General features: G+C 50.2%; 1 long non-coding RNA gene across 1 annotated transcript; it reads right to left on the reverse strand.

Moving 5' to 3' along the window:
• Window positions 1-931: 931 nt before the first annotated feature.
• LOC311583130 lies at window positions 932-8428 on the reverse strand. Its single transcript, XR_014774384.1, has 3 exons — window positions 8165-8428; window positions 2508-2594; window positions 932-2421 (listed from the first exon to the last, which is right to left on the reverse strand). It is a non-coding gene; the product is annotated as an uncharacterized lncRNA (long non-coding RNA).
• Between the last annotated feature and the right edge of the window lie 4355 nt (window positions 8429-12783).

Genomic DNA, 12783 nt, shown 5'->3' on the forward strand with positions numbered 1-12783 from the left:
AATGCTACCATACGATGGTGCATCCACTGTGATGATTGTAGCAAAATGTTGTACCTGGGCAGGAAAGTGCTGGGGAAATTAGCCGTTTGCTTAGAGCATGCCCATTTGAACACAGTACCCTTAGCATGAGCTCACCCCTGACCCACCATTCACTGTGTGCCTTTGGGGCCAGGAGACACTTCAGGGTTAGGGTGGGGAGCACAAACATTGTGGGGGTGCACATTATTCTGCAGTAAAGGTAGCACAACTCCAAGGGTGCCACCAGGATGGGAAGCGGGCCAGGCTTATGACTTCCTGGTCTTGTTTCTCATATTACTGTCTCCTGAGCCGATGGAAACAGATGCAGAGACCCACAGCCAAACAATAGGCCGGGTTTAGGGAGCTTAGTGGAAGAGTCAGAGGAAGGATTGAGGGAGCAGGAGGGGTCAAGAACACTACAAAAAGGCCTACAGAACAAACTAACTTGGGCCCATGGGGGCTCACAGAGAGTGAATCACCAACCAAAGAGCATGCACAGGCTGGACCTAGAGCCCCTACATGTGTAGCAGAAGTGCAGCAGGGTCATCATGCGGGCCCTCTAACAGTGGCAGCAGGGGCTGTCTCTGACTCCTCTGTTGCCTGCCTTTGGATCCCTATCCCCTAGCTGGGCTGCCTTGTCTGGCCTCAATGGGAGAAAATGTGCTGAGTCCTGCTGTGACTTGAAGTGGCAGGGTGGGTTGGTACCCCTTCTCTGGGGTGAGGGGTCGTGAGGGTGGGACTGGGAAGAGAGGGAGGAGGGGGCTAGGACCAGGATCAGGCTGTAAAGGAGTAAGTAAATAAAAATTTTAAAGAAGAAAAAAAAACCTGCAAAGACTCAAAATTGGTCAAAGTGATGAGAATAAATGACTATTGAGCGTTGAAGGCTTAATTAGAACATTCACGTCATCCTGACCACACCACCCAACCCACACCTTCCAAGGCCTGGGAACAATGTGGCAGAGGGACGGGATGCAAGAGCTAGAGGATGGGGCAACTGCTGAGAAACACAGTCCTCCGGCCACAGCACAGCCGCCGCACTCGCACACTTACTGCAGTTACGGTGGCCTGTACAAGGTCAAGCCAACAAGGCCATCAACATACAGCAGGCAGCACTAATTAGAGTCAGTGGGTTACAAGCATGGGGCAGCGTGCAAGGGGTATGTGGAGGGGGCGTGCCTCGTGGAGTGTTGGGGAGTTTTGGGTAGGTATTGGATAAGATCAGGATATATTGTTTACATGTAGAAAATTGTCAAAGAATTAATAATAAAAAATATACTCTATTTAGAAAACCAAACAGCAACTTCACTGTCCCCCCAGAGAACTTCTATGCTGTAAGGAATTAAGGTTGATAACCCCTGGTACCTTAAACACTGGCCAGTGATGGCTACAGCTAAAGCCGTGAGGGATCTGTTGCTGGTGGTGTATCACTAATCGCCAGGGGGATGGATGAGAGGAGCTATTCATTCTGGAGAGGGTGGGGTTTAGCTTTTACAGAAACCTTTCTTCCCACAGCTCTCTGCCGTTCACAGGCACAGCAACTCGCCCCAAAGGAACCGCACCTTTTAAGAATGCTCTCCCGCCCTCTTTCTGGCAGCTTCCACACCCTCTTCTACTTTCCCAAGGGTATCTAAGAGTTAGGAGCTCTGGTTATGATTACTTGTTCGTACTATGAGGTTCAGGCTACAAGTTTTCATTTTTTTTTCTCAGAAAGCTTCATGAGTCAATGAACAGATGTAAAGTAGTAGCCCTAAGCGCAAGCTACTGTCCTGCATCAGGCTGAGCGCAGAGGCCAGCAGAAGCACCCGTTCCCCGTTGCGGAGAGGCAGGACGGCCGTTTGGTTTATCTATACAACTCTTTTCCCCCAACTCTTAAATTGTTGCCATGTTTCATCTATCTTAGCTGATGTGTTAGTTTGCTTCCACGTGTACCTAAATCATCTATAAAGATGAAGTGTTTGCTTTGGCTCACATTTTTGGAAATTCATTATATCACTGGGGCCTTTGCAAAGGCAGACCATGGGGAGGACTGGATGGCAGAGCCTAAATATATATATACACGCTATATCGGGGAACAAAAGAGAGGGATCCAAGGGCATCTTGAAGGGTATTCCCAGTGGTCCCACCTCTCAAAGTCTCGCCTGAGTCCACATAGCTCCACACCGAGGATCAAACTTCCTGCACTTGAAAAACACTGGAGATCAAACCACAGGGACTGGAAACGGACACACTTGAATCGCCCGACTGCTTCCTGGACTCTCGTCTTGGGAGTTTCCTTAGGAGCCTGGGTCAAGTTCTAAGACAAGTTGATCCATGAAGGCTCAGCAAGACACGTTATGGAAAGGAAATGGCCCTTAAGTGGTACAGCTCTTTAAGCAGCCCAGACTTCTTTGGTGGCCTTGGCTGCTGTGTGGGTAAGTATGTCATAAGTATTAGTTACTTTTATTATTTCTCTGATAAAAGCAACTTAAGGCAGGGGAGAGAAGGCTTACTTTTGCTCAGTGTGGGAGTTTTGTAGACGACATGGGCAAGTCATGGCGGCAGGAGCTTGAGGCAACTGGTCACACTGTGTCTAGGACCTGGTCAGGAAGGAGAGAGAGATGGATGCTGGTGCGCAACTCACTTTTTCCCTTTATTCCACCCGGAACTCAACCCCATGGAATGACGCCACCCACACTCAGGGTGGACTGTCCTGCTCCAACTAGTCTGGTCTAGAAACCACCTCACAGACACAGCAGAGGTGTGTCTTTCTCCACATCCTGTCAGTTAATGGTCTCAGTGAGTGGTTCACGTGTTTGACGGACCCCATTTCTGTGCTGGGGGAATTAGCCGTTTGCCTGGCCATGTGAACACAATTTGAACACAGTACCCTTAGCATGAGGTCACCCCGAACCACCATTCGTTTCGTGCCTTTGGGGCCAGGAGGCACTTCAGGGGTTAGGGTGGGGAGCACAAGCATTGTGGGGGTGCACATTATTCTGCAGCAAAGGTAGTACAACTCCAAGGGTGCCACCAGGATGGGAAGCGGGCCTGGCCCACGACTTCCTGGTCTTGCCTCCTGTGCTACTTTCCCTCCACAGCCCCAGCTCATCCTGGGTCAGAGCAATTGTGTAAAAACATGACTTTTTGTCATTTCAGCATCCAGCAACCTGGACAGTGCTCATCTCAGTATGATTAGCAAAACAAGTGCGACCTTCAGAACAGGGCATGGACATAATAATCAGGAAGGCAGTTGCCACCTGGGCCAAGAGGCACTGGGGACAACAAGCACTATGCCATTTTCTAGCAATTAGAGATGGTTGCCCTTGATCCTCTGTGCGTGTTAAATTGTGTGTGCATAGAGCAGGAAGAAAAAAAATGAGTGGAAAGAGGAATAGAGCCTCATGACCCTACCCTTAGGCAGCAGCTCTTCCGACATGAGCAAAATCTCCTCAGTCAACTCATGGCCAGGCTCTCAGATTGTTCCTGATCATGGCAACGAGTGTGTTTCCCCCTTCACCTATCTGTCCAGGAGGCTGACCAGATCCTTTACCTCCCCTCCTTGTTGACAGAGATGCTCACATTTTAAAACTTGATTCATACCCTGGTCTGAGGCTCAGTGTTGACCTCAAGTGGTGTGAGTTGGTGTGATTTTCCACAGAGTGACCGTGGGTGGCAAGAGTTGGCTCATCCTTGCATAAGTGCGTCAGCTGCTCAGCACACATGCTTCCTGGTCAGGACTCTGAGCGAGGGCCCAGCTCTCGCCCAAACTACTTTGTCAGCTGTTCCATAGCAGGTTGTCACTTCTCTGCTATTAATTGCCCTTGAAGGGCAGTAGGCTTCTTAATTCAGCTCTGCCTCCACACAGTGGGAGGTAAAACGGGGTGGCTGTATGAAGGGTTAATGTGGGTTGCGACCAGGAGAGGCTTTGGTGATTTTAAGATGACCTTTTAACATTCCTAGTCTTGTAATAGAGGAACAGACACTGAGCGCAAGGCGGCAATCCAAGAACCCTGTGACAACCACAGCAGTTTCCCTGTTCCTTCCCTGGCTTTAGTTAGTAGATTCTCTCAATATCAAGGTGTCCTAATGTTCTTCCTTAAGTCAGAAGTGGAAAAGAAGCCAGGAAGAGCCCATAGGATGTGCCCTGATTTCAGAGACCCCAGGGAAGAAGAAACAAAAATTCAACTTCAGGAATAAAAGGGAACTTTATATAGATACCTTAGGAGGTTTCAAATCCTATCCACACTGCCAATGGCAGAGGAGACGGAACCATCAGGACAGAGTCCCTTCACACCTGGGACTTTGGAACGAACCCTTACAGGATCAAGCCCCTGTCAGAGAGTGTGTGAAGCATTCTTAGCACAAGCAGGTTATCTGTCATCTTGACAGCTAGACAAAGAAGCCACTTTTGTTCTTTTAAAGAACAAACAGCATTAGGTCTGGGCGCAGTAGCATTTGGCTTTAGTCCTAGGGCCCTGGAGGCAGAGGCAGGCAGATATCTATAAATTTCAGGCTGTTTCCTTCTATAAAGTGACATCCAGTCTCCTGTCTCAGAAACAAAACAAACAAAAACCCCACCAAGACAGTTTTCATTCAATATATGTGGATAATGAAATGTATGCATTGGAGGGGGGGGAACCCACCTACTCAGCCTTGAGGTAGGTAAACATTTCTTTCAATGGAGTTGTCAGGGCTGTGATGGGACTTAGATGACATCATGGGTGGTGAAGACCAGAATGTTTTCAAAGATTGAGAGCTGACTGAGACCGCTACTCTGTGTTTTCAGGGGTGTGTGTGTGTGTGTGTGTGTGTGTGTGTGTGTGCGTGCGCACGCGTGTATGAAAGATCACTAAAAATGAGCTAACAGGGCCGTAGAGAACATTTAATCAATAAAGTATTCAGTATGTGGAGACAGGAGGATTCCTGGAGTTTACTGGTTAGTCAGCCTGGCCTATTTGGTAATATCTCAGCTTTTTCTAGAAAAACACGGGGGACAGCACCTGAGAAATAACAGCCGAAGTTGACAACTACACGCATGCACAAGCACAGGCAACAGGTCACCCATATACACACATGACCCCTGTGACATGCAGGCATGCATGCGCGCGCGCCCACACACAGACATACACACACACACACACACACACACACACACACACACACACACACACTCATAAAAAGAATTTTACTTTAATTAGCTAAACATTTCCAGTGGTCTCCACGCCGCCTCTTGATGAAACAACACAGAGTAGGACATACTGCCCTTGCTGGCTGGCACTGTGTCCAGTCAGGTTGAAGAGGCTATTGAAGGGTGTCAGTGAACACCCTGCTATCAGGGCTTGGCACAGAGGCTGTGAGTGTGAGATTTGTCTCTGACCCTCCATGAACCACAGCCAAATATTAATGAGTCATCTCCCGGCTCCATGAGCTGTGAGCATTCCTGGCATTCATCTTCAAGTCGCATTCCAGTTGTTTCAGACAAGCCCCACTTTGCATGACAGATGCGACTCTCGCTTTCATGAGCTCCGGGTTGGTGGGAGGGAAACCACAGCTAAGGAACCCGGCAGGAAGTTCCCTTCAAAAGGACCCATGTACCATCTCAGTTTATGGCTTCTGAAAACCGGAATTCCTAAGTGTTCTGAGCTCATCAGCTCACTGTTTGCCAAGGGACTGAAGGGCAGTGACTTGGCCGGTGTCGTTTTACAAGTGCAGCCTTACATTTGGCTGCCTCTAGATGAACGAGCCTTTCATTTTCACTACCCAAGGTCGTTACCTCACTAGTCAAGGTCATTATCAGAAAGGTGGGTTCTGCATCGGACAAAAGCTCATCTGGGAAACGACACTGAGAAATTATACCTAAAATGCGCAGCTTCCTCCCTCCCCCAAAGTTTTCTTGGTTGGAGGTAGAGTGGGAAGGGACTCTTTGGGTAAAGACACTGCCCATCACTTGAGGGAAATGAGTAAAGACAGATGTAGAGCGATGACTAGAATGCCGTGACCTGCACAGCTTAGGGACTGATCCTGACGGGGGCAATGAGGGAATAAAGAAAGGACAGACACACGGACACACACACAGAAAAGCTGGGGCTCGGTGGGAAGTTCAGTGTGTGGCACCAGCAAGCCAGGAACTCAGTGCATTTACTCTATACCACTGAGCAGAGGGGCGGGGTCATGGTGTGCAGCGGGGAAGGGGAGGGAGGAGCTAATCTCAGTAGGCCTTCTAGGGCAGCAGTCTTAGGATACAGTCCTTGGGAGGAGAAAGCGGTGGTTAATAGTTTCTGTAAACACTGGTTTTAGATAAAAGTCAGTCATTCATAACACTATACTGAGGCAAAGGGAAAACCTTGTCATTCTGAGCCTAGCCCGGGGAAGGAAGGCCCTGCCGTTCCCATGGGTCTGAGGCACTGGGGTTCTTGACATGGCCACGCTCAGGCCAGAAAAACACATCCACTCAGGACTCAGCTGCTTCCCACACACTAGAAACTTCTGTATTTCTCCCACCCTTCTTGCTCCACAAGTAGATTGAGAAAGAAAGTCAGTCTGAAGTCCATTAAACTACTTAATATATATGAAATATATAAGACTACATATATCCATACATGTATATACTGGGTTCCGGAACTTGCTAACGAAACAGGTTGTTTGCTGGGAGAGTCCCAGCGACCCCTCTGTCTCCAGCTTTCCCAGTGCTGTGATTACACGTGTACACTCGACACTCACCTTTGGACATGGGTTAGGAAGACCCAGCCCCACCTCATCAGCTGAGCTCGGCCCACCCCTGCCCAGACCACTGTTGCTTCTATGTTGCAGATAAAGAAAGTGAAGCTGTGAGGACCAAAGCCACAGCGAAATGCACCAGAGCCACAGGCAGAACAGAAACTGAGAACTGCCGGGTGGCAAGGGCAGCAGGGCCTGGGCCTATCCTCATTTCCTCTCTGTGAAGGAGGCAAGAGAAGGACGCATGCAGGTGTTACAGGGCTTTTCCTTGAACACACCGCTCTGGCCGTCAGTGCCTGCAAAGCCCAGATCATCTGACTCTGGTGCTCAAGCTGAGCATTAGGATCTGTCCCCAGCATTGACATCACGTGGCTTGAACATTTGAGACGTGTCTACTTTTGTAACGTTTTACTTTTCAATATGAATTATTTTATTGTGTGCCCAAACAATGAACTGTTACAGATTTTTCGTTGTGCCCATATGGTCACAACCTATAACAAGCCGTGTGTGTGTGTGTGTGTGTGTGTGTGTGTGTGTGTGTGCGCGCGCGCGCGCGCTCGTGAAAGTGTATGTGTGTGTGTATGTTTGTGAGAGTGTGTGCAAGTGTGTGTGTGAGAGTGTGTGTGAGAGAGTGTGTACCAGTATTTGTGCAATTGTATGTGCGTGTGAGTGTGTATGTATGAGAGTATGTGTGTGTGTGAGTGTGTGCAGGTATATGTGTGAATGTATGTGTGTGTGTGTGTGTGTGCAGGTATATGTGTGAATGTATGTGTGTGTGTGAGTGTGTGCAGGTATACGTGTGAATGTGTGTGTGTGTGTGTGTGTGTGTGTGTGTGCAGGTATATGTGTGAATGTATGTGTGTGTGTATGTGTGTGTGTGAGTGTGTGTGTGAGTGTGTGTGTGTGAATGTGTGTATGTGTGTGAGTGTGTGCAGGTATATGTGTGAATGTATGTGTGTGTGTGTGTGCAGGTATATGTGTGAATGTATGTGTGTGTGTATGTGTGTGTGTGTGTGTGAGTGTGTGTGTGTGAGTGTGTATGTGTGTGTGAGTGTGTGTGTGTGAATGTGTGTGTGTGTGTGTGAGTGTGTGCAGGTATATGTGTGAATGTATGTGTATGTGTGAGTGTGTGCAGGTATACGTGTGAATGTATGTGTGAGTGTGTGTGTGTGTGAGTGTGTGTGTGTGTGTGAGTGTGTGTGTGTGTGAGTGTGTGTGTGTGTGTGTGTGTGTGTGTGTGTATGAGTTTGATAACCAGCCACCCTAACTGCCATCTGAGTGGACAGCACTGAGAGGAACTGCAGGGCTTTGCTAAGATACACAGGCAGATTCAGCCCCATCCCACCCCACTGAGATTCAAGGCCTTGAACCCTATCATATCAAACCAGTGTGTCCTTTGAGTGTGAAATGCCCCCACACAGGCTCCTGTGGCTCAACTCTTGATCCCTACCTGGTGGACCAAACTTTCTGGCTTTGGACCATAGGAGGCAGAGCACTTCGCTGGAGGCGGGCCTTGAGATCTTACGTCCCAGCCCCACTTTCCTGCATCCCAGCCATCGGTTCAACGTGACCAGCTACCCCAGTCACTCTACCACATCTTCCCTGCCGTGATGGACTGTGGCCCAGAACGGGTCATCCCTCCCTTGAGCTGCCCCCTGACTGGTGTCCGGTCACAGTAATGAGATAAACAACTCATTCTGCCAGTTAGAACAAAGATGGGGTATGGTGCGCGGTCTTTTCAGCATCCTAGTCCCGCGCGTGGAACCGGGTAGCCAACTGTCTGGGAACAGGCCGAAGACGTGGGCCCAGGGAATGAAAACTTTGGTATAAACATCAGAACTCAGGACAGAGCCGAGACGGGATTGCACTGAGTGATAATGTTTAGCCCAGACAGAATAAGGTCTGATGGCACACTTGGAGCTCAATCAAGTAAATATAGGAAGGAAACAGGCTTCTGTGGAAGATAACGCCTCCCTGTGTTTCGGTGAATTGTCGCTGTCAGCCCGCCTGCATTTAGGATCATTGGAGGACAGAATCTGTGCTGACGTTTCCACAGAAGCCTAACGGGGGAGGGAAGAGTCACCCTGAACGTGAGCACCGCACCCCATGAGCTGGGACCCTGAATGAAAGGGAGGAAGCTGGCTGAGAACCAGCGCTGTGACCGCTGCCTTCGGTGCCTTCCCCGCCATGGACGGCGCCCGCAGACTGTGAGCCGGACCAACCCTTCCTTCCTTATGCTGGGTTTGGCCACAATGGGCAACGGTTACAGACACCCAGGGTATAGACTAAAGGGAAGAGGGTCTAAGGTCAGGGGCCTGGAGGTAAACCATGTTAATATGTCCATTAAACACTGCCCACAGCTTTTGGTCATGGAAGGGAAGGCTTTGTGAGGGGCAGGCACAGGAGGACATGCTTCAGCAAGGGAGGCTTTCTAGGACACAGAGGGAAACGTCGTAACCAGAGAGTTGTGACTGACCCAAGTGCTTGCTTCTGTAAAGATGACTCCAGTCCCTGAGGATGCCCTGCTAACATGGCAAGGACCAGTTGGTTGCCAACTTAGAGTAACTGACTTGGATTACTGCTGCTGCTGACAGCATGTGGGCCACACACAGACGCTAAAGCAGGAACCCAGGCAGCAGCTCCGTGGTGATGCCTGAGAATGGGTGGAGAACAGCATTGCTAAACTACTTCTGGGAACGATGGGAGAACCAGGGTCATCCCCGACACCTAACACTGCTTTTCCAAACCTCATTAAAAATCTGATGAATGTAGATAGCTTATAAAAGATCTCACTCTAATAATTGGTACGAGAGGGAATACAAAGAGAAAAATGGGGAAATAATTCCTGTCTTCACATGCAGAACCAAGAAATATACTAAAGCCAAGTGAAGAAACTATTTTATCTGAATTAGCAAAACACACAGTATCGGAGAGTCACTGAAAACAGCATTACACATCCGCTGCTGTATTACCGCGTGTGCTATGTTATTACTGCCGGGATCAGTCTAAACCCTTTTGGGAAAAGCAACTAACGTGACAAACAACAGACAAAGAAACCCAGAGGCTTCATTCTAGAAGCTCTTTCCTGAGAAAATAATTCATGTAGCCAGGTTTTATGTTGCTTGTGCATTATGAATTATTATGAATGTATGAACGAAGAAACAGCAAGATGCAGTCTGCCTGTGGCAATGCATTGTAAAATGTACAGTGTTGGCATTATGCAACAAATTAACATGTAATCACTAAGAAAAGTATATAGCTATGGGAAACATGTGATCAAGAATTATCACAGTTAAAATTATACTATGGCTGCCACTATGGAAAAGTGCACAGAAAAGAAGCAAAACACGGGGGTAGTTTTGTTGGGAAGACCAGCTTGATTTCCCTGCAATGCTTGGCCATCACTATATCTCTGTTTTAATGAAAAAGGATTCACAAATGCAACCTTAAGGTCTCCACCAGATACAATGTGGAGACGCATCCGCTCATAAATTTCAGACATAAACAGTCCCAGGAGTGACGGCTGCACTTCAGGGGCTGGGAAATGGCTTTTAAGCCAAGATCTATAGCAAGTGCGGGGAGTGGTTCCAGGTGGGCCGCAGTAGAAACTGCACACAGAGAAAAGCCATCGCTGATTCCAGGAACTGCATTAGCGGGTCCCTATCACTCAGCGCATCAGACGGCGGCCTCGGGCTTCCCAGAACCACAGCATTCGGTGGAAAAGCATGGAAAACCAAACCAACAGAGCCGGGCTGAAAGGTTTTTAATTAGATTAGAAGGGTCCAGAGTGATCTGGGTTGTGCTTGAAACCTATTTTTTTTCCCATCTATTTTCTCACTCAAATACTACCGGTCTTTGTATCCCTGGGTTACATTCAGCTTGGTTTAATTTAACTTGATATTATTTTATTACCTTATTTTATATCATATAAAATGTTGTCCTCTATAAAACTTAACAAATGACTTCCTGGGTGCCTGGGGAAAAAAAAAGCTGCCAGCTTGTGTTGCCTAAGCTTACCCACATACACACCATCCAAGTCTTCTTGTTCAACTAAAGATGAAACATCTGAGAGGGAAGGGAAGCTGGCCCACCCCTTGGGTTTGTGCTCAGCATGTCTAGTCCCAGCTCTCTGAAAGGGAAGACCAGCTGCCTCCCGCAGCACGGCAGAGTGTGGCCTGGCTTTGCATTGCTCCAGTGTGCTTGGCAGGACCTCCTCCCACCAACGCCACACTTCCACAACACACTGAACCCTGGCTCTGCTATTTTCAGAAATAGTGGCTATTGAAAGCCCTTGGGTAGCATTTTATAAGACCTCTGTTCTGGAGAGAGGTTTTCCCCACCTCTTCTGAACCTCAAGGGATCTGTGTGCCCAGGTTAATGCTTGCAGCCTCAGCTCCTGCAAGGCTGGTGTCTGGGAGCACGGATGTGAGGATGTGAGGGTGTGAGGATGTGAGGGTGTGAGGGTGTGAGGGTGTGAGGGTGTGAGGGTGTGAGGGTGTGAGGGTGTGAGGGTGTGAGGGTGTGAGGGTGTGTGTGAGGATGTGAGGGTGTGAGGGTGTGAGGGTGTGAGGGTGTGAGGGTGTGAGTGAGGGTGTGAGGGTGTGAGGGTGTGAGGATGTGAGGATGTGAGGATGTGAGGGTGTGAGGGTGTGAGGGTGTGAGGGTGTGAGTGAGGGTGTGAGGGTGTGAGGGTGTGAGGGTGTGAGGGTGTGAGGGTGTGAGGATGTGAGGGTGTGAGGGTGTGAGGGAGTGAGGATGTGAGGGAGTGAGGGTGTGAGGGTGTGAGGGTGTGTGGGTGTGAGGGTGTGAGGGTGTGAGGGTGTGAGGGTGTGAGGGTGTGAGGGTGTGAGGGTGTGTGTGAGAGTGTGAGGGTGTGAGGGTGTGAGGGTGTGAGGGTGTGAGGGTGTGAGGATGTGAGGGTGTGAGGGTGTGAGGGTGTGAGTGAGGGTGTGAGGATGTGAGGGTGTGAGGGTGTGAGGGTGTGAGGGTGTGAGGGTGTGAGGGTGCGAGGGTGCGAGGGTGGGAGGGTGGGAGGGTGTGTGGGTGTGAGGGTGCGAGGGTGTGAGGTGTGAGGGTGTGAGGGTGTGAGGGTGTGAGGGTGTGAGGGTGTGTGGGTGTGAGGGTGCGACGGTGCGAGGGTGCGAGGGTGGGAGGGTGTGTGGGTGTGAGGGTGCGAGGGTGTGAGGTGCGAGGGTGTGAGGGTGTGAGGGTGTGAGGGTGTGAGTGAGGGTGTGAGGGTGTGAGGGTGTGAGGGTGTGAGGGTGTGAGTGAGGGTGTGAGGATGTGAGGGTGTGAGTGAGGGTGTGAGGGTGTGAGGGTGTGAGTGAGGGTGTGAGGGTGTGAGGGTGTGAGGGTGTGAGTGAGGGTGTGAGGGTGTGAGGGTGTGAGGGTGTGAGGGTGTGAGTGAGGGTGTGAGGGTGTGAGGATGCGAGGGTGTGAGGGTGTGAGGGTGTGAGGGTGTGAGGGTGTGAGTGAGGGTGTGAGGGTGTGAGGGTGTGAGGGTGTGAGGGTGTGAGGGTGTGAGGGTGTGAGGGTGTGAGGGTGTGAGGGTGTGAGTGAGGGTGTGAGGGTGTGAGGGTGTGAGGATGTGAGGATGTGAGGATGTGAGGGTGTGAGGGTGTGAGGGTGTGAGGGTGTGAGTGAGGGTGTGAGGGTGTGAGGGTGTGAGGGTGTGAGGGTGTGAGGATGTGAGGGTGTGAGGGTGTGAGGGAGTGAGGATGTGAGGGAGTGAGGGTGTGAGGGTGTGAGGGTGTGTGGGTGTGAGGGTGTGAGGGTGTGAGGGTGTGAGGGTGTGAGGGTGTGAGGGTGTGAGGGTGTGTGTGAGAGTGTGAGGGTGTGAGGGTGTGAGGGTGTGAGGGTGTGAGGGTGTGTGGGTGTGAGGGTGTGAGGGTGTGAGGGTGTGAGGGTGTGAGGGTGTGAGGGTGTGAGGGTGTGTGTGAGAGTGTGAGGGTGTGAGGGTGCGAGGGTGTGAGGTGTGAGGGTGTGAGGTGCGAGGGTGTGAGGGTGTGAGGGTGTGAGGGTGTGAGTGAGGGTGTGAGGGTGTGAGGGTGTGAGGGTGTGAGGGTGTGA

This window comes from Acomys minous (genome assembly GCF_964271855.1).
Source record: "Acomys minous genome assembly, chromosome: 14".
Classification (NCBI taxonomy): Eukaryota; Metazoa; Chordata; class Mammalia; order Rodentia; family Muridae; genus Acomys; species Acomys minous.